The 23,296-nt window shown below is 39.2% G+C and overlaps 1 protein-coding gene across 5 annotated transcripts in view; it reads right to left on the bottom strand.

Annotated features, from left to right (window-relative positions):
• Positions 1-23,296, bottom strand: part of aop (ETS variant transcription factor anterior open) — a 150,101-nt gene that overhangs the window by 58,040 nt on the left and 68,765 nt on the right. For 3 of the 5 annotated variants that reach the window (XM_083110523.1, XM_083110513.1, XM_083110503.1), the window contains exon 2: positions 7,645-7,780. The gene's annotated coding sequence lies outside the window, so the exon portion shown is untranslated. Of the gene's footprint in view, positions 1-1,323; positions 1,537-7,644; positions 7,781-23,296 lie in introns of those variants that run through there. The other 2 variants (XM_083110495.1, XM_083110532.1) reach the window with 2 other exon arrangements.

Below are 23,296 nucleotides of genomic sequence, written 5' to 3'. Positions count from 1 at the left end.
ATGTAACTTAAGTCTTCCTCGGATCTTATGGTGTATGCATGTAATTACATGATAAATTTTAAAATATATTAAGCATTTTTACTGACATAATAATAATATTTGCCAATAGCATCAAAGAATGAAAACCCTGCGAGGAAAACTTCTTTTCCATTAACATTTGCATTTCTCTTATCTTGCGTCGTGTTTCCATCACTTTTAACCAGGTTAGATAAAAATTGATGAAGGGAAACATTCATGGACAACACCCATGTCCATTCAGTCTCGAAACCGGAACTTTTGAACAAAAGGAGAGTCAATCTCTCGCAGCTGAGGTGGATAAGACCTGGGGGTGAAGGATTATGCACATGTTTTTATTACATTTTTTAAATTATTTTTCACGATCTCGTTATCGCCGCTGAACTCTTGTTAAGGAACGTGATGTGAACCATGTAACAGAATGCGTGCGGTATCAATTTTCTCCTTCCCTCAATATTCATATGTCATAAGATTTGGGAAGGAATTAAGGAGGCATAAATAAGATCACGACAAGGGGAAGTAGCTTTTCATGTTACTTAACCCAACCTACATCCACACTTCCAACATCACTTGGCGTAAGACACCTCCTAAAACGAAGCAGTTTCGCAACGTAACATTTTCTCCCCCCCCCCCCCCCCGACAATATATACATATACTTTTTTTTTCTCTGCCGGCAAGAATGGTGGGCCACACTTCCCACATTGCACGTCCAACCATTCTGATTTCCTGGTCGCACACTATTCCACTTTCTAGCGATAACGTAACAACAGGCCATGTAACACCGTTGGCTTTCTCCGATGACATAACAGTGGGAGCAGGCTCCCCGCCGGAAGACTAAAACCACGCGTCTTATGAAACTCTTTCGCACCCCCTTCCCCTGGATGTCCGCTTCTCTTACGGCGAACGAACAATAAGTTACTGAAAAGACGGGAGAGAGATTTTGTCACTCGCTTTGGTTAGGAGGAAATGCTTAAAATCTGCCTCTTTATGCCCAAAACAACGACGTTCCACAGCTGACACCTCGGGACGAAGACGCTGGACCACGTAGTACCAGATAACGCTACTAGATGGCAGATAATGGGTGCCGACAGGCCGAGACGCGACACGGGCAAGCTGTTGCTACACCTGCTGCACATTCTACATGCACTGACAAGTGTAACTTTTTTTTAAAAGGCACATTGCACGCGATTGATTCAGTTTGATTCCTTTCGCTGTACAAGCACAAGGCGAGAAGATGGTTTCTCAACAATGCACACAAAGAAGCAACAACGTAAAGAAAAACAACACTTTTTTTTTTGTTTTACTTACTTCACGAATAAACAGCAGAGGAGCGAAAGAAGGCACTTGTTTCCGTTTATATCCGACACAAACGCGAGCACAGAAGATATCCATTTGGCACTAACTTGTTGCACTTGTTTCCCATACACAGAGAACGCCACGAGGGTATGTAAAAATGCCGTTCTCGGCCACACTCACAGAACCGACTGGCAACGCTCCGCAACTTAGTCCGCCGCAGGGGAAGGAAGATCCTGCCCTCCCCTCGCCCCGTTTCCCCCCCTCGCCCGCGTGCAGACCAACTTGGTTTACGTAACGGCGCGGCCTGGGCCGATGTTTTCCTGCACCGAGAAACACGACAAACAGTGAAAGCGCTTCCCGCTCGCGTTTCGTATCTGCTGGCTGAAGAGGGCATTACGTCACCCACACCGGACATACCGACGATTATCTCCCTCCCCTCTCCCCTTGCGCCTTGCTCAACCCTTCCCCGCCGGAAATACCTGCCTTAGCAACAATTACTCTCAGATACTTCGCAATAGCCTTTTTCTGCCAGGAAAGCGAAGGAATTTTTCGTGAGCGACTGGGTGAAAAAGAGCATTTGAGCCAGATTTTCTTTCAACCAGTGGTAGACGTAGTCTACGTCTACATATGCTGTCGACGCGTAATCTACGACTCGATTACTTTAGTTTATAGTTTACATAGTCTAAATAAACAATGCAAACTGCACTAAAATTAATTCATGACACTAGTCTACGCAGATAATGTAAACTACACTAAAAATTAATTTATGACCAGAGAACGGGTTTATATGTACTAAAAAGTATTGTATATGTAAATATGTATTTACTTATTAATGAAAATTTGGACCTACACTTGTGAAAATTGCCATTTTCATTAAGCGGCTCGCCTAGTTAAGTAAATTTCATTAGGCTTATTAAATGTCCTCCTATTTGGCCGTTCTAAGGCGCTCTGCTTTGGACTCCGAATGCGGGACGGCATGGGTTTGAGTCCGCCTGGGTTCAGTCTCCAGGTTCTCAGCTTGGGTATAGGGCCGGTGGCAACCCAACATCGTGAGGAAATTGGGGAGCTACGAGTGAGTAGCGTAATTCTGTCTCGGATATCTCCTATAACAACTGAGGGTTCGACGTGCTGACCCCACGTCACCCCCATTACTGGTTAAAGATCTCCGCACCTCTGGGTAGGATTGTGGGAGGGAGACTGGCAGTCGGGAGATAGGCCAAGGCCCTTCGAGGGCTGTCGCGCCATGGGTTATTTATTTATTTATTAAATATGATGCAAAAATCAAATGCGAAATGTAGTTTATCTTACGAAAACAATGGATTACAAAACTTTCCTTTAAGTGAATCTCCTCCTATTACCCCTAAAGACAGATTTATATTAACTGAAACTACGTCCAATATGGCATAGCGTTGGAAAATGTTTCAAAATATGGAAATTATACGTAAAAACTAAAAGCTAGCACATGTAAAAATATGGAAAATAAGAATATCATTTTTGAAGCTTACATATGATTCGCAAAGATAATACAAAAGAACATTGATTTTAGCATCATATGAAGATATGTATTTACATAAAAATCCGCTCTCTGTTTATGGCACTGTTTTGAAAGATTTTGCCAGTTTTCAATTGTGTTAGTTCATATCTAGAGCATTCAAAACAATCCTATTACAACAAAAACTTGTAGTAGTCTCTTTCACTTCCACACTACTTTGCATGTTTTACGATATTATCCTACTTGAAGTCAAAACTAATTCCTTCTTATTTTGTTGTTACAACAAAAACTCTTCCGCCTGCTTATGCTACTTAACTATAGTTTTAGACGTTCCACGGAGCTATCGTTGATTACTCTCCTGTTTATTGACAATGAACGAATTACATCTTGTTCAGCAGGTCTCTCAACTAAACGCAAACTTTATAGGAAACACTTTTTGTTGTTAACCACTGTTTTCAAATGAGCGTCCCAAAACTGCTGCAATTGCATACTTCGATTCGCAAGAAACTATTATATTCCTGTTCGTTTCATTTCCAAGAAACAAGTCCACTTTGTTTCTGTGAACGCAGTTAACACATTCTTCCAATACAACGAAGACAATGCTTATATCTAGTTGCACCTGATTCATACAAATAACAAAAGTTTGATAATGGCAATACATTCCTGAACTGCATATCTAACCTTAGTCCTTCACATACATGAGGCCTACACTCGTAGTGCAAAATCAAAATACCATACATCATTATACTACCTTGTTGTAATAGTTGGAATATCTTCTTTTCAATTCGTTATAAATATTTTGTTTTCATTCTAGTATGTGTCAAGAAATTTATCGAACAAAATGCATTTATGAGTACACTTTTTTAAAGAAACAGACTTGAATTTTACATTGTTGTATCTTCAAAGCAGCAAGATTTCAAGTGATTTCCCGTGGTAAAGTGTAGACGAGCCCTTTCTTAACAATCAATAACATTTTCATTCTTCTATGGCGAATGCTTTTTACTGAAAGCTTCAGAGAGCTATTTCCTTTATGGGACTCAATATTTTTTTAATCTGAAACATTTAATTCATTACAAACAACATTGCAATCGTAATTTTACGCTGTGGTTACGCTAGTTGTTCGCAGCTGCGTACCAAAGTTGCATCGGTTCCTGCCCGGTGTCAAAAATGTATTCCTCAAAATTCAGTGTACTTGAGCTGAGGAATTACTTCCTTGAAATGCATGGGTTATAAAAAGTAGATGTATTAAGGTGAATGGAGAACAGAGGGATATAAATAAAAGGGCTCCCAATTTCGTTAAGTGGCTTTTAGCAACGACAAGGAAACCTGTGCATAGGATAAGCAGAGGAACCATTTAAATTAGCATCGGAGAGGTTATTTAACTTCCCATTTCTGCCGCTTCTGGCTAATCGCGAAGATGAGAATGAGTGATGATATGATGGCATTGATGAAAGCACACTCACAAAAAACATGCATGCCCACACCAGGATTCGAACCCGGGACACGTGGTGTCGTAGATCGGCCCTACAACCCGAATCCCTTCAATTTTTTGTTCGTTTATAAACCTGCCACTTTTTCTCCTTTAGATGGCGACTGTTGATAAGCAATGAGCCCTCGAAGAAAAAAAATTGGCTACGGGTCTGGGATAATCAGTATCAGAAATTAAACTAGCAACGGAAAGGCAAGATGAAAATAGGGCAATCAGTGTGACAAGATAGACTAATCAGTTAAACTAGCAACGGAATGATAAACTGAAAATTGGATAATCAGTACAATTAGTTAAACCAGCAATGCAAAGGCAGATTGAAAATAGAATAAAAAAACCATAAGCACATAACACGATTGTGTAAATTATATATATATATATATATATATAGCTTATACAGGGTGATTCAGTAAAAGCGTGTAAAAGTGAAGCAAGAAATCAGTTATGCACCCTGTCGTTAATCGTGCTCATTGAAGTATAGCTTATTGAGATCTGCCTTCTGTTATCAAAATCCATGTAGAACTTTCACTTCAGATTTCAAAATATCGAGTAACTGTTCATTTTCTCCAAGTTTTTTTATTTTTAGTGTAATTAGCAATATTATTAACGTTTTTACTGTAAAATTATAGAGCCTGGCAATTCACAAAAGCAATAGCAACAAGAAAATAAATTATGATAACATGCTTTGGGTTCCATATTTTTATTTATTTTAACAATGCCTTCTATGTTGTACTTTTGCTGTTTTGGCGATTAGGGGGGTAGGGGGCAGTTGCCCCCCTCACGTTTTGCCCCCGTACTCTGGTAAACCTTATGTACCAAGGGAAAGTAAAGTGCCCTTGCCCACCTAATTTTGGCACCTTACCCCCCCCCCCCCCAAGTTTTGAAACCCTATCGCCGCCACTGAACTCTTGTATGCCATCATCAGAATTCTACCATGAACGACATTTTTTATGTAATTTACATGCTTTCATCCATATATTTAATGGAGACATAATCCAAAGCTAATGGAAATAATATTCTACATACATTTAACGTTTCGCGAAACTTAAGGTATATGCTACCCTGTAAAAATTCTGGGACTACAGCACTGTGTATACAGTAGATATACCGTCTTGAAACAGCCACGTCCAAATTTGATTTGGCATGTATTTTTTTTTCCTTTTAACAGATATAACACATCGCAAAATATGACGTCAGACGCGACGTGTGACGCAGACAGGACTGAAGGTCAGGTTTCCAAGAGTCGCTTCCTTCTCCGGGCTACGGCGCATCGTAAATCCAAGCAGTTCTCGTTTGAAACGAAACTTCCTTATCAAAATAAATTAAATTGTGAAGTCAAGGATGTTAATCTGCTACAAGATTGAGTAGTAGTTCCTGTCCCTTAACTCAGTTAGTTCGCACCTAGGTAGAACATCTGTCCATCCACTATATTTTCAACTGCGCCTGGTAATGTGAAACCAATGGGACCGTGGGTTTGAATCCCATGTACGTTACGAATATTTCCCCATGGTTCTACTTTCATCCATTTCAGTAATACATTTCCATCGGCGCGACTAAACTAAGAGTTAGAAAACTGACGTACAATATTACGCACGTTACAAATGTTCAATCCTGAAGGTGATATATGCGGTGATATATTATTTCATGTTGTGTTTAAAAATTGCTGTTCCTAAGCTTTATGTCGAAAGCAAAATGCAAAATCTGAACCTACTGGTAAATTACTATTGTGGAGATATTTAATCTCTTAGTAAGTAAAATTTAGTTCTGAATCAGGCACGTATATAGAAATATGTTTCGGGGAGGGAGTCCGAACCAAGTGTCTCAGGAATATTAATAATAATAATAATAATAATAATAATAATAATAATAATAATAATAATAATGTTTAATTTAAAATAATTATATTAAATCAAGTTAATACTAATTACAATACATAAATTAATATAATATTATTACTACACGAATACGTAAAAAGACTGTGTAAGAATAAAGATATAACAGCGCATATTCATTACGTAGCTTACCTGTAGTTAAGATCGAAATAATTTACATAAAAGCAAGTGACCTGGCAATGAAATTAATGTCAAATAGATGAGGAATTGAATATTTGTAGAATAACAAAAAAAGATATTACATGTAGTTGGAGAAAAGTAAGTTTCTGATTAATATTTAATGCATATTATTTTGAGTAGTAGTGTGCATAAATCTTCTTTGTAATGTCATTCAAAGCCGTATGATCCCAATATAATCCTTGCTTTCTAAAACGTTCAGAGGAAATTAATAACCATCGATTATGCAACAAATGCTAATATTTTCATTACTTAATTTTGGTACTTGGCAAGTCTTTCGGGGGATCCGGATCTCTGAAACCCCGTAAATACGTCCTTCCTGTCCTTCAAAGCCGTATGATCCCAATATATTCCTTGTCTTCCAATAAGTTTTAAAGGAAATTATACAACAAATGCTAAACGAGTATATTTTCATTATTTAGTTTTCGTACTTAACAAATCTTTCGGGTGGGGGAGAAGGTCCAGACCACCAAAATACGTACTTCCTGTCCTTCAAAGCCGTATGAACCCAATATATTCCTTGTCTTCCGATAAGTTCAGAGGAAATTATACAAGAAAGGCTAAACGAGCATACCTATTTTTTATTATTTAATTTTAGTACTTGATAAGTCTTTCGAGGGGGGTCTGGAACCCCTGGACCCCCTAAATACGTCCTTGTTCAGAATACCCAAAGATGAGTCAGTAGGGGGTCTGACTGTCACGCGTGAAAATTAAATTCGATTCCAGGGAGGGTAATATGCAAAAAATTTTATCTCCCTACGGTGCAATTCACAAGGGATACTTTCCTTTGTATAATCGTCATTGGAATAAACAAAAGGAGTATCTTTAAAAAAATCACGATTTTTAGATACGCCTTATGACTATTCCAACGGCGATATGTGTGTGTGTTTTTTTGGGGGTGTGCACTGAAGCCTTCGTCGTCTATGTTTATTTTATCGATCTGCAGAGCTCATGGAATTTTTACTATCCCTCTATATATGTAAAAAACAATAGTGAAACGCTTTGTTTCCAAAAATATCCTAGATAAATTACGATCATTTTCAAAATCCTTCGTCATGATTGGAACGGAATGATATGCACCATTTTTGCTTTCATCTTGCTGGCTGTTCATGTCGGTGGCTCATTTAAATTGTAAACGCCAATTTCCTTACAGCTCGTATCTGAAACTCACCTCACTTCTGGTAGGGGTTGTAGAAAAATTCATGCAGCTCAGAATCTAGGAAGTCAATACTTGCCGAAACACAAATTTATTAGCAGAAACAATGGTTGCAAATGCCACTGCTTACCTCCAAGTTATCTAGACGACTCCCATGGCTGAAGAACGCCGCTTCTATTCCCGACGGGAGCCAAAACTTGAAGGAACTGTTGATGCTTCTTTTTGACGCTTGTCTCCACATGGGGTGCTCTCTAACAACGTCAACACTGCGGATCAAGAAACATGTTGTTATTTTCAAGGACTTCAAACGACAGCAATAAACAACAAAGAAACAGCGAGAAAAGTGCAATTAGTGTACAGGCAAACTGCGGATTTTCTTTCAGCAAATGTCAGAAAATCAGTGGCGGCGATTAGGGGGCGAGGGGGCAGTTTCCCCCCACATTTCGCCACTTTTCCCCACCCCCACTATGCTAAATCTTATATAGAAAGGGAAATATACTGTCTTTGCTTTGCCCCCTTCCCCCCAGTTTTGGCACCTTGCCCCCCGGTTTTGGAACCCATTCGCCGTCACTGCAGAAAATCATTATTATGGTAAAAATTACCGTCTCTTCAACATATATATATATATATATATATATATATATATATATATATATATATATATATATATATATATATATATATATATATTGTTTTACTGTGCATAAAGTGGACTTAAAACAGCAACTCAAACCAAACCAATATATATATTGTTAAAATTAGGACACATCACAGTAACGGCTCATGGTATTTCATAAACCACGTCTTTACAAACAATGCAAAACACACACACACACAAACACACTTCTCTGCATTGCAAAATTTTAGACTTCTTCCCGGTGTGAAAATGAAAACGTTTTCCTTGGGGAAGAATGCTAACCATTACTGAATTCAAGAATATACAGGAAATGCATACAGCTGTATTACTGCAAGAAAACCGAATCTCACTTTTGTGTGACACCACACACACACACACACGCACCCCTCCCCCCCACACACATGCACCCCTCCCCCCCACACACATGCACATTACTACTACTATTATTATATATTAATATAAAATCTCGTGATTTTCATTTTCATTTATATTACTTGATTTCTCATTGTGCAACAGATTTAGATGTGTTATTTTTCTAGAACCAATATTAAAATTGAATTAATTCTTGTTGGTTCTTCATATTTGAAGTTCCAACCATTTTCTTGTGCAAGGGGGGCCTCCCTGATGGCGCAGTGGTAGCGTCGTTGCCTTGTAATCAAGGGGTCTCGGGTTCGATTCCCGGTGGAGGCACATAGTGGTTCGGATCCCACTTTAAACTGTAGGGCCAGTCCCGATTAGCCTTACTGTGCATAAAGTGGACTTAAAACAACAAATTAATTAATTAATCTTGTGCAAGGATTTTGTGTGCCTGAGGAAACTAGAAACCTTGTAATGATGATTTTTCCACATGTCTCATGCACTTCTTGTATTAATCAATATGTTACTTTTCTTTTAGCCAACACTATACCGCGTTTGGTAGAACCTGTCCCGGTTCCCCCGCTAGTTGCTCCCTGTCTTTTCTCGGTGATGTGGAAAGTCAAAGCCAGGCAGCCAATTAAAATACGCAACGTCGCAACAGCGTCTACGTAAGCGCCTCTCTTCTGGCTTTCATTCGCTCCTCGCTGCCCAGCAGACGATTTTTTCCTCGTTTCTCATTGGCACCGAAACTGTTGAGCGCTCCCTAGCGCGGGAAGCGGGACAGGTTCTACCAAACGCGGTATAGCAAATACTTAAATCCCTTTTACGTACTTCATGATAAGAAGGGGATATTGACAGAGCTATGTCTCTAGGTTCATTGTTATAATGGTCGTGTGGAAAGGGTTGAGCTTTCCGACAGGCGCTCTAATGTCAGCCTCTCTTCCACGTACTACACACAGGAAACTGTATTCTTGCTTGCAAACAATGCTCTGGTTCCTTGACCCACAGCCAGCAAGCTCCTCTGTGGGGTTTCTTTTCTAAGTCCTGTCCATGTGCTTGTAATAATCCATTCATCCATCTCATCTAATCAGCATTCATTCTCATTGTCGTGATTAGCCAGCAATGCCAGAAAGGCGACGTAAAACAAATAATTATAATCAACAGTTCCCAACTGTGCTCCGCGAAAACCAAGGGAAATAAGTAAAATAAATGTGACAAGATCTCAAAATTGCGAATTTACGTAGCCATAACCTGTGTATAGATAAGTATTGGGTAAACCAGTTGTAAGTCTCATGCGTCACCTGAGCCAGTTTTACCCACCCCTGCCTTCTCGGAACTGTACAAATGATTTTACCTATGTGGGTAACATATTGTGGTGGTATCTTGTTATTATTTTTTTATAGTTAAGTAAGTTCCTTATTTCTCTGAAATTAGTGGAGAAAATAACATTTCTAATGAAGTCAGACCTGCAATAGTAAATACAGCTGTTATTCGGTTTAGTACCTATGCAGGTGCTGTGTAAAAACATGCGAAGCAAAATGAACCAAAATAAATGAATCAAAATACAGGGTGGTCAAAAAGTATGCGTACCCCCCCCCCCTCTTTATTTCCTCACTACGATGGTTATGGTTGAATGCTTGATATGAACACATACCTGATGGTTTAAGTGACCGGAGACCGTCCTTTTCGTAGCACGGCCAAACTCTGCGCCATATTGTGGCACACTTCACGATGCAAGTGTGAATAAGACCTTTTCCGGGCGGTGACGATCCCTTCAATAACGTTCTGAAGGGCCTCCAAGAAGTCCCAGAGGTGGTTAATCAATGACACAGGTATGTGTTCATATCAAGTAATCCGCCTATTACCATCGTAGTGTCGAAAATAAAGGGGGGTACGCCCACTTTGTGACCACCCTGTATAATAAAATATCGACTAACAACTTGAAAAATGAGCCAAATATGCCAAAAATGCGTGCGTACAGGTGCCTTTGACATAAGGTCGAAGTTACGAATTTCTCTCCTGAAAATTGCTCCGTAACTAAAAAAGTTAGGAAATCGCTAAAGTAGTAGATAATGGGACACACATCCACGGCTACTCAGGATTCGAATCGAAGAGACTCCCCCATGCTCACCGCTAAACGAAAACAATGGTTCCGCATCTGCTTGTGTTCTGCGAAAAATTGCTTTTGCATTAATTTTTGTTCATCAAAATGACACTCGTATTCGTACTAGTGGTAGCTCATTTGCACGTGTAAGACCCGACACCAGGTTGTTATTGCATTGCAAGGAACTGTCGCAGCATGCTCGTCATGCACACATCGGTGCGCTGCCAGGCGAATTGAAGGCTCAGGAACTGGATGATGACACATGCAGTCGAAAGTTTTATTCGAGTGTTGATTGCCTGTGTCAAGCCATTTGCGAGGAAGTCACGTACTCTTCCTTGTGCGGAGGAAGTACGGAGAATGATAGGATTATGTTTGGCTCTTCCATCGACTGACCTTCACCAGAGAGAGGAGCTTCCTTCTTTTATTCCCAGCACGGAAGTTTGCATGCGTGATCGACCCCGGACGCCTAAAATTAAGGGAGAATTCACACTTAAGATACAAGCGACAGGCGACACGTGTCACTTGGGAACGAGCCAATCACCAACCGTAAAGGCATGACAGACCGCACAAGACTGCGTTCGACTGGTGAAATCCTCAAGCAACACTTATATCCTGTCGTTTGTTGAAGGTGAGAAGTAGAAAAAACACGTCATCCACCGAACCGACAGGAAAAGAGAGAGAGAGATAGAACGAAAGAAGAGAAAGAGAAAATCGAAAGAGGGAGAGAGGCAAACAAACCGACAAACTACTTGATCAAAGATGTTAACAAAAAAAGTATGGATTTATTACATAAGAATAAAAATTGCAGTGCAATTTCAATGTGACGATTTTACGTGCAAATAAACATCATTAATGTTACACGCAGCTGTGAACTCCTTGTTATGGGCACAATGACAGTAAAATAAAATATATATAATTCCATCCATAATTTAATACTCAGGCAATAGCTAATAAAATAAATACAGCGCCAATCTGATGTTCCTGGCTCCTGTTATCAAATTAGCTTGTATTCCTCTATTCACGCTTCTTTTCCCACGCTTCAAAGGAGGTGTTTCGCAAGAGATCTATTCTTTCTCGCACATTTGTTCATTTTGGAAATACGTAAACACTGATCTAAGTCATTAAGTATATCGAAAATTGGACAGCTTGACTTTTGAATCACCCTGTACCAGGGTGGATAAAAATCATTACTTTTAGTAATAAAAATAATTCTTTATGATTTCGTATTTCAATCGGATTTTTTTATTTAAATAAATTTAAAAAAAAACAAGAGTAAAATTGCTTGTATGCTTTTTGGCACCATACATATAAATATCTGGTTTTGTACAAAGGCTATTTCTGCTAAACGGCCCTCTAAAATATTTGAACAGTTTGATTAAAGCAAAAAAAAATATATGTAAATATTCTTTTTTCTGTTTCTGATGAACCTACTATGGAAATGCTTGTTGAGTGTGTTAATGAAACTATAGTAATTTCAGTATTTTGTCCAGTGAAAATAATACATTCTGAATATACTCTATAATTGTAACAAAATATTTTTTATAGTTTTTGTAGCTGAATTTTGGCAATTTTTTAAGATAATAGTTTGCAAAATATCAGCTGCTATATTGATTTACAGTTAATGATAATGACACTATTTATGATTAGTATTTTGTGTGTTATTCTACACAAAATGTTTGTTATTTTTTCCGATAAAAAATATTGAATTTTAAAACGAGAAATTTAAGTGTGTTTGCAGTTTACATATTATATTTTCTTTCGTATGAGCTTCTCCATCAGTACAAATATTTTGTTCCTTTATTTTCTTTTCTTAGAGCCTAATAAACACCATTATATGATTACAAGATTAATGTACTTTCACCAAAAGTGATTTTTATATATACAAAATCCTTAGGGTGTAAATTATTTCTTTAGATTTATTTAAATCGCGATTTAAATCTACCTGATTTACATGAATCCACCTTACCCTGTTCACAAGAATAAGAATTTTCACTCGTTTTAATATTAGCAATTGGACGAATTAGAATTACACAATTGATTTGGTGGAACATTCAATCCCTGGTTGCTGTCTGCCATTTTTGGCTACTTGCGACAATGAGGATTTGAATGATGATCAGTTAAAACTGAATCCACACATGCCCTAAGCCAGAATTCGAACCCGGAACGATGGTACGGTGGCGATATAGTGAGTCGAGAACTCGAAGGGATCGGCCAAAGAGGCGGTACAGATTGCAGGCCATTTATGACGAGAACGCCTTCGGCCATCCCACTGCACTCTTGACTTTGCAGCTTATCCTTTGTTCTTGTGTGTGCGCGTGTGTGTTCTCCTTCGACGCAGGAAGCAAAACTCGACACAATCGCCGAGTGTGAAGGCCTGCACAGTGCATGCAGGTGTCTCAAAGGAGCCTAGTTCCGGCTTCCGTGATCTCCATTCGTGCTGACTCATCAATCAGACGCTTTATTTACATGAACCACTCACACAAGTCCACCACTAGACACTGAAAGCATTGTTCCACGATAAATTCCTCCAATCCCAGGTGCAATAAATGAAAGGGAATCACATTCTGTCCACGTTCAATTTAAATTTCATATAAATGCTGTGCAGAAGGATACTAAATATCAAACACACAGACGTGTGTGTGTGTGTGTGTGTGTGTGTACACAGAGTGTCACTATACAAAACTGACAAACTTTCACAGCACGTAGAGGACATCAGGCCAACCACCTTATTTTTCTTCGCATGTTTTTTTTTTCTCGTTAGGACTCGTCTCTGAGTCTCGAAAGACGGCAGATTTTGTATCCTGTATGTATGCAGCCATGCTTCACAGATTCATTGTTGCTACTGTCCTTTATTTTTGTCTCTAAGAATCTATTTCTCTCTTCATTGCTCTCTTTTATTCCTTGTTCTACCTTTCACCTTTCTTTTTCTGTTTCGTTTTCCCTCCTTTTTTTCTCTTTTCCTATCTCTCTCTGTCTCTCCCACATACACACACACACACACACACACAGGTAAAGTTATTCCCTCTGCATTGCACTCTGCAATAAGTGCACATAGCGGATGGAGGCAAGGGTCCCACACATTTACGATATCGGCCATTGAGGATGTGATGTAATCAGGACCACGCTCCGGCTGCATTTGCCCTTCAGGTACTCACTGATTAGAGGCTGGGTCTTTAGCTCTATGCAGGGACATTCTCACCTGAGATTGCCCACTCCGGGAATGGAACCAGGGTCAGATGATATAGCGCCTGGACCACCGCAGGCTGAGGGGTATGCTAACGTCATCGCCTTGTAATCAAGGGGCCCCCGGGTTCGATTACCGGTGGAGGCACATAGCGGTTCGCATCCCACTGTAGGTCCAGTCTGGATTAGCCTATCTGTGCAGAGAGTGAATTTCAAACAAAGTTCAAGCAATTATCCTTTGAAAACATTTTTTTTTCAAATTTTGATCCCCCCCCCCCTCGATGAAAATTTTCTACACGCGTCGGATGGCCAAATCCGGATAAAATTTTATCCAAATATCGGATAATTTTCTATCCGGATTTGAAATATCCGGATATCGAATGTTGATATCAGGATATTCGGATAATATCCGAATTATCCAGATACCCGATATTCGGATTATCCTAAATGTCAGGATATCCGAATGTGTACATTATATGGACAGATTTATTGTTTATACGTTTTACGGGGTATCCACATATTCTTTTATTCGTCACTTTCGTATTTCATACGTATTTTCAACGTTCCTTCATCAAATCTGTTCTATCAAGATTATCTGGATATCCCAATTATCCCCTGCATCCGAAACGGATATCGGATAACTTGAAATGCGGATATCCATTATCTGGATTTTGTAGCAATCCCTAGGGCTCCACCCTATAGCAGCGTGTTGTGATGACCCACCACTGACAACATGTGCTCCATCCAATCTCACGATCTGGTTCGGAAAACAAGATGTCGAGGAACCACGAGAAGACCAAATCCCGGTTCCTGTTTCTTCTTCCTTCCTTCGAAGGCGAGCACAGGGAGAACGGGAGGAAAGGAAGAAACGCCAGGAGAGACTTTCTCCGTGGCCATTGAAGTGTGGCTGAGCCATTGTCTTCGCTGAGGACGCCGGAAGGAAGAGAGGCACGCCTTCGCAATGAGACAGATCATGCGTGCCTAAGAGAACGCCCGCCTCCCGAACTTCCTACCAGAGGCGCGCCCAAAACACTTTCCCGCGAAAACCCTTACGTTTGATCTTATAATTATCGGGAGTAAGTACGACATGGTGTTCGAAACCGTGAAACAGATTGGGCAACTATAATTATTTCAAATACAAGTATTACCATGATCATCGCCCATCACTAATATTGCTTGCAAAATAAAATTAAGAAAACTTGTCGTGATGTTGTTTTTTGACTTTTCTAGTTGAGAATTTTAATAATACTTCTTATCTTACGTCACTTTTTCTACCCCTTTAGGCTTATCGCGACGACGAGGATGAGTGATGGTTAGATGAAATGAAGGAACACTTACAAAGGAAAGTCCATGTCCAAGCAGATCCTCTAACACAGAACCGTTGGTGGAGAGTGTGTGAGTTCATCCAACCAGCTACGGGATGACGTGGTCAGCACGACGAACCCGCCAGTCGTTGTGGGTTTCCATGACTCGTATTTAAGAAGATACAGTATGGAACATTCTGAATAATTCGTCAAGTTACTTGTTATCTATACTTTATACTATACACTCAGATAGCCCTCCTTAAACACAGTACATTCCTTGCTTATTTTGCATTCGAAGGAGATGGAAAGGGGCACTACTGCTCTTTCCGCAAACAAGCATAATATGTTTTCGCCAAAGAACTATTGGTCGCAAATTCAGAAATCTACACGGCACAAATAATAATAATAAAAATTAAATTACATCTTCCATCATTAATAAATATCTAGTTTCTCATTACATGGAATAGTAAAATATAAGTAACATATCAAAGAACAATGAATTACTATAATGTGCAGAAAACACTGTGTGAATATTTCTTTCAGTTGTGATGTTATGAGCCGTTCAAAGCCAGGAATGTATGCATTTCGAATCCCTGTGCACAACGGGGGGGACTACAGAAGATTATGGCTAATTTCTTTGCCCCTTCTATCGCTCACCAACCGCTCTTCCCAAAAATGTTACCTCAATGAGTGCATTGTCTCTCTAAATAACACTAACACTACAGCCGGAATTGCAGTATAACCGTGCCGAAAATCCCCTTGGAAATAAATTTCTGACAGGTTTAGTCACTGGCTGGCAAAAGGCGGCTGCAGGTAATGGCCGAGCAGTTAGCTTTGGCACGTACAAAACACACGTCGAGATTCAAATGATGCAAGGATTGTTCACCACCGACCACCAGAAAATTACTGCTATTCCTCGGCTTGTAGGCGTGATGAAATTCTGCACCTGTGATCACAATTATTTATGGGAATTCCTTCGAGAAGAAGGCAGCAAGAGGCGGAGATGGTCATTTCTACCCGCTGCAATCGGGAAAATATTTCCAGCAATGGCCTCTGTACTTTGCACGGAGCTACAACTGCTTTGAAGCAGGGGAAATACATTGACGTAGAATCACATAGCAGGGAATGTACAAAGTCAATAGTTAAATGTACTTGATTTCATAAGTTTCTGAAGAAATTAGTTACAAAATTAATTTATCGGAAAATACACACAGAACAAGAAATGTGTCAATTGACATAAAATAATATGTTGACTCCAGTATCACATTAAAATGAATAAACAACTCATGATGCATTTTTGGTGCATCACCAAACACAGAAGAATGTATCATTTATCAGTTGCTATTCTGTGTGATTCATTAAAATGTTATCAATCGAGATCATACCGGATTATTTCAAAGAAACTAAAACTGACAGGTTTAACTGTCACTTGATGCACCAAAACTACATGATGTTTGATGCATTTCGAGTTCTGTGAAAATATTTACAGTTATCATTCTACTTAGGTTTGTAAACAACTCAGTGTGCGAATTAATTCCACCCCACAAAACATTTTATCCCGGCAAAGAAAATTCTATTTATCCCTGTCCGGGATGTTTTTATACAAGCCCGTAGCTAGAATTGATTTGTAGACCAAATCCATTATCGAAAGTTTAACAGTATGAAATGAAGATAAGTTACGTGTGTGTTGGGGGGGGTCATCAAGTTAATGTAAAACATAAAATTTAGAAATACGTATGATGCACATACTACAGTTTTTTTCTATATCTTCTAAAACATCTCTTGAAGTGTTAATTGACTTCTACTGACATCATCCCTTACTACATACTCCATACTCCTTTTGATGATACAGATATTTATATCATAGAAGAAAAAATACAAAATATCCAATCATAGTGCCTACAGTACATTCCACCCCTGCCCGAAGCAATAAAACTCCCTCCGTTCCCAAAAATTGAGCTGTTGACCTTTGACGCAGATGTGAAAGGGGGCAGCGAAGGTACAGATAAGAAGTTGCCTTTAAAAAAAAAAAAAAAAAAAAAAAAAAAAAAAAAAAAAAAAAAAAAAAAAAAAAACTTTCTAAAGTCTAGAGAATCTTCTACCGAAACTTTGGCTCATAATCAATATGAATGAATGTAATAGCTGTTGTCTGCATTTTCACTTTTCACTGCAAACAAATTATTCAAAAATAGCTTTACCAAATGACCTAATGTCAAGGGGGCTGATCCCCCCTGGCCCCTGCCTGTATTTTATCCCCTTCAAAGACCATGGAATTGAAAGCATATACGAGGTAGTACGTATATAATTTCTCAACTATGTAACAAACACAATTGAAGAATCTTATGTGTCCAGTAATCAAAGTTTTCCCTGATGAAAAGTATGCAACGGTGTGGATTAAACAAGGACACCATTTTGAAACTGACCAACCTCACCGACCCAAAACACAAGCAGGCTGTTTTCCACATTAGTTTTCAAGGCGCAGTGCTGATATTTTCCATGTATTCAAATGTTTACAAGAAACATTGTAGGTAGGTTATATGGACGTTAAGTTTGAACTTAGTAATAGAAATTTGATCAAGTGTTCGGTGTTGTAACTAGTTCGATAGCTCTTTTTGTTTATAAGTTGGAGTTCTGTTAGAATGTAAATATACTGTTTCTAAATATATATATACACACACACACATAATGTATTGGTGTGTGTTTGTAATTATTGATCTCATGTTGACAAAGTCACATATAAGGGCCTACAGGGTGATTCAGAAGTCCCTTAACGCCCCCTATAAAAAGTAAAAGAGTGAGGCTGATTACAAGAAACAGATTAGGCTTAGAGGGAACCACATTGGTGCGTTCCAATCGGACGTCCGCCATATTGGTGACTGCCATATTGAATTCAACTCAAAAAATTGAAATGCTAAGGGGGTGATGTGATGTATATATGACACTGTTTTCTCACACCTGGAAAATGATACATTTGCTACAATCATCCAGTCGTAATTTTTTCCTGATTAAAGATAGATTGAAGAAACCTTCACCACTGCATTCCTCATGAAATTCTATCCTGATTTGTAGTCTGACTGCCACGCGGGAACCCGGAGTGGGTGACCAAAGGTCGGAATCATTCCGGCTTTGTCTCCGCATAAAGCGGCTCTAGGGTCCATTCAGCCTCAAATGAAAAGGTACCGGGGAGGGGGGGTTGTAAAGGCGGCCGCAGCGTGGTGTTGATCACATCACCTCCAAGATGGCCAACGTCGAAAATATGTGGAGCCCTACCCCCACATATACCCTAAATGAGCCTTCATGGCACGGTGCTATATGCACAGGGAACTTTAACTTTATCTGTACCCATGAGTAACTAAGTTTATTGTGTACATACGTAAATACGAACCCTCTACTTCGTCAATGTCTGAGGGCCCCCGAAAGACTAATTTGTCTCTGAGCGGCCCGCACTTCCTGGTTTTGCGGCTTGTAGATCCGGCACTACCTAGGGTACTTAACACTGCGAGCCAATAGTTTAATTTACTGACTGCTAACATATACAAATTTGCATACTCAAAAAAATTAAATACCCGAAATTAAATCACAGATACGCCTATGAGTGGGCATCCACCACAGCAAAAAAAAACTACAAACAAACAAACAATCGTTCAATGAAGTAACTTGTTTACAATAAATCTCCTAGAAAATAAAAAAAGTTATGGTTAATGAACTTCAAGCCATTACTTCATGTATTGAAATGAATATATCTGATATAATTTAACGAGGTAACATGTAAAAAAAAAATCGAAAATATACTATAAACAAACAATACACCCGACAACGTGCAACCGTTACGTGCAAACTTTGTAATAATCGACGCCTGGAATTTGGACCGGTTCCAATAGGAATGCAAGTACAGGGCAATAATCACGAGAATACTGAGGAATGATTACTCCCGTGCTTGTACTGGCAGTTGACACTCCTACTTTTTTTGCACAAGTGAAAGTGGCACTGAGCCTAACCACCAATTTTCGTTACAGCTTGATATTGTTTTACGTTTTTCCTCTCCCGCCATCCCAAATTACCGACTTAACTCTGGAAGGCATTGTTAAATCACCATAAACCTGTTAAGTGATTTTCCCCCACATCCGACACGATTTACAATCGTAAATCGAAAAGAATGTGATCCCGAAAAGGAATCACTTTTTTTTCACTCGCTAAGGTATTTATAGTTATGTAAGAACTTGAAACAAGATAAATGTAAAAAGGCCACATCCTTTTTTCACTTAAAAAATTCCACTTTTATGTAACGAGCTAGTGTGAAAGAACGTAAACAAACAAGAATGACTGTTGTATACTGCGTAAATAAAATAAGAATGGTTTCCTCTGTTCATGATTAACGTAACATCATCGAGAAATTGAGACGCTTTTTCCATATCCATTGTTAAATAAATACATACGAGTTCTAACCTTGTGCTCGTAAATAGAATTTTAGCTTTTGGGTGAAGAAGCACACAAATGTACTTCTTGTTTTAATAAAGTACAACTTTTTATGCCGAATTGTACTTGGTACCCCTTACGTACAAGCAACCCAGACATACAGATGAGTTAAACGGATTGTCGAGAGATCAAGTTTTGCCTGCAGGTAGTTTCGGAGAAGGGTGTATAATCTAGGTCGCGTAAAATAGAATGGTGATTGATGAGACTGATGAAGGTGCAAACAAATACCTTATCTGGAATCGAACTTAGGACACCATGATCTGCCAACCATTCCGCCACGAAGGCTAGCTGGGATAAATTACTCGAACCCTGGACGATCTGCTGTATTCTGTCACATTTCCATGATCCATATACCCAAGAGCTTAACACCACAATACAAACTTGCAGCCACATTTTCAGCAGGCTTTGTTTGAAAAATCATATTTTAGGCCGAGAACGACTAAAGCATGCTTATATAGCACGAATCGAGGATGAGGCTGAGTACTCTCCTAAATGCATAATACACAATAGACAAAATAAGGGCGGTAAAAAGGTGCACTCCATCAGCTCGTATTGCTACCACTCACGCCCTCTTCTACCATCAGGTTGATTAAACTGCTTGTGTGGGGGCTAAGGTAACACATTATAAATCAATGGGAAAGGCACCCTTTCTGGCCTTTGCAAAGGTGTGGTTCATACACAGTGGCGTGCCCAGGATTTTCGAAACGGCGGGTGTTACTCTCATTTTGCCATCTTTTCCTGCCTTTGACGTTCTTTCCTTGGATGCAGGGCCAAGAGGGGTTATTACCGCCAACAACCGACCCTCCCCTTTGGAACGCCACTATTCATACACAGGTGGATGCAACAGTCAGGGCTGGATACTCTTCAAACTTGTCCACGTTCTTATGGTATTGGCAGTTGGAAATAACTCAGGTTCTGCTTACAAGCTCGTGCGAGTAGACACGGTGAAAAGACACCTAACTTTATCGATTTCAGCTTTGGGTGTTAGCCCACAATTATCCATAAACTCGGAATTTGGGTTACGCAGCACGAGAAGAGAATCACATCCCTTCCGGCTCTTCAGCAAACGTCTACTCTCGTGACAGCCACGAGGAAGCATCTGGGAACCGACACCTGTTTCCAAACGCTCTACGGCTTCGAATACCGTAAACGTTACCACGGCAACTAGTGACGTGTAAAAAAAGAGAGAGAGAATAAAAAGGAGCCGAGTTCAGCATCGACTTCCGCGTCTCCTGCTGCGGTCAAAACGAGCACCCACGCCCGCGGGAGACGGGCCCCGGTAGCTCCTCGCTCGCAGAAGGATGACCTGACGGTAGGAACTGGCCCGTTACCTTCCCGCAGCGCCCCCCACCACCCAATCTCTGCTTTCAGAAACCGCGGTTCCCACGGAAACAGAATCATCCTCAAATTGCAAGGGCCACTTGACTTTTAAGTTTCCAGAAGCCGAGCACTGCTGCTATTGTGTTGTCATCTTTAAAATTCGAACCCCCAGCCCTTCGTCTAAGTCAAAAGTTACTTGCGTAAATATTGAACAGCGTTGCGTGTTCATATATTGATATTTGATTTCTTCTTTTAAGTCCACTTTATACACAGATAGCCTAATCGGGTCTGGACCTGCAGTTTAAAGTGGGATTCGAACCACTGTGCAGTGATGCCTCCACCGGGTATCAAACCCGGGATCCCATGATTACAAGGCGACGACGATACTACTACGCCAAGCGAGGCAAGGATATATTTTCTGCACTATATAGGTAGATATACAAACGAATGTAAACGTTCCAGAACATCAACATACGTTCTTCAAGAAATTAATCACTGTCTCGAAATGAAAGATCTAATGATAAAAGTATTGTCAATATTACTAAATAACGTTTCCACTTTCTTATTCCAATCCTCCCGCTCTCAAAGAAATAAAAACGGGTGTCATTGCCGTGCTTAGAAGTGATTTGCGGGAGAATTTGCTCAGAACACAGCATGCAACTTGTGTTAGATAATACATGTTACTGTTTCATAGCATGACATGGAAGAAACTATACCTTACGTTTTCGAATTATATCACTATGTACAACCTCAGGGTGTAAAGGGGTGGCCTTTTAGGAAGGCACTCAAATATCAACCACTCTCTTCCACGCAGTACACGATGGAAACTGCATTCTTGCAGGCAATCGATGCTCTGGCGCTTGAACCCCTGAGAGTTATTTTTTTTGTGTTCTGTCCATTTGTGTTTTTGATTGTCCACCCTAATCCACTTCATATAATCACCATTCCTCCTCATAGTGCCGATTAGACAAGAGTGACGGAAAACGACGTACAATAAAACAAAACTACAATTGATATATATATCATATAGAAGTTATTCGTTACTCAAAATATAGCTATGTGCACAATGCATTAGTATCTGGGAGGGAAGGGGAGGGGAGGAGGCTGTACTAATATTTCCTGTCTCTATAAAGTATCAATGAATGAAGAAATACAACGATTTTTTTAAAAAAAGAAACACAAAGTCAACGCAATGGTATTGTACTGTACACAGTCTGACAATATCCAGAAACGTGTAAACAGGAGAGAATTCCTGCAAATTGCTAGATTGGAACTTCAATTTAATTAAATGAGAGGAATAGTTTGTATATAGAGTAATTACAAGTTATAAAATTGTGCAGCATGTTAAACAATATAAAACTTGAAATAGTTGTTATCGAATTATTGGAAAGACGTAAACTCATTCACAGTATGGTACTTTCATTTATACTTAAATCAACTTCACACCGTGATTGCATATGGACAATATTCAATAGTAACATAAAAGAAGACAGATAAGTGCAACGTGTAATTGAAGTTCAGCATTACTTTCACATATGTGCAAGAACACTATGCAAACATCTTTAAATTACAACTTACATGCACAATTTCTAATATAAATTCATACTTTCAGTCACGGGGAAAATTATAATTAATCGGTTTTCATGTTATCAATATGCTTGCAAATGATAATTAACTTTTCATCCTTACAATTTCTCACTCATTAAGTGCTTATGCCATTTATGGCAGTCGTAAAAACATGTATTAAATGCACATATTCACGTCGAAAGTTTATTTTCTCTTGTGCATTTTGATGGATGATATATCACGCATAATCAACAACGTAACATGCAAGAATATCGCAAGGATTTTATTTTTCATGTGATGTACGTTACCAATTTGGGTCTAGGATGGGTGTAGAAAATAGAGCTCAAATCTATTTTCTCTCCCTCTCTCTCTGTTTCTCTCTTTACATACCATACGTTCATTCGTACACTGATGCATTAATAGTGATTAGTTATGCATTGATTTTATTTACTTTGACGGAATAAACCGAAAAAAAAACTTAATAAATGTTGGCTGATTGTGCTAGTGCAAGGCTAAATGCGATTGACTTGCCTTGCCAGCATAATTTCTTAGGGATTCATTTTTATTAGTACTTGATTTTAGTAGGATTTCTTTATTACTACTAAAAATGATGAAAAGTAAGCTGCAAAATTTATAAACTGACATCATCAGGAACTTTCCTTTGAAAAATGTATAATGGAAGATATTATAGGATAATATAAGATAAATATTACAAAGAAATGATTTTACCCTTTCAAAATTCGTGGACATGCTACTACTAAGAATTGAGAGAAGGGTAGTCGACACATGCAGTTACGCATACAATATTCCCCCACAAAATATATATCTGTGTAAC

The sequence above is a fragment of the Lepisma saccharinum genome, chromosome 1 (assembly GCF_977018435.1).
Source record: "Lepisma saccharinum chromosome 1, izLepSacc3.1, whole genome shotgun sequence".
Lineage (NCBI taxonomy): Eukaryota > Metazoa > Arthropoda > Insecta > Zygentoma > Lepismatidae > Lepisma > Lepisma saccharinum.
The sequence above is the reverse complement of the archived record's forward strand: the minus strand, read 5'-3'. Positions and strand labels throughout refer to the sequence as shown.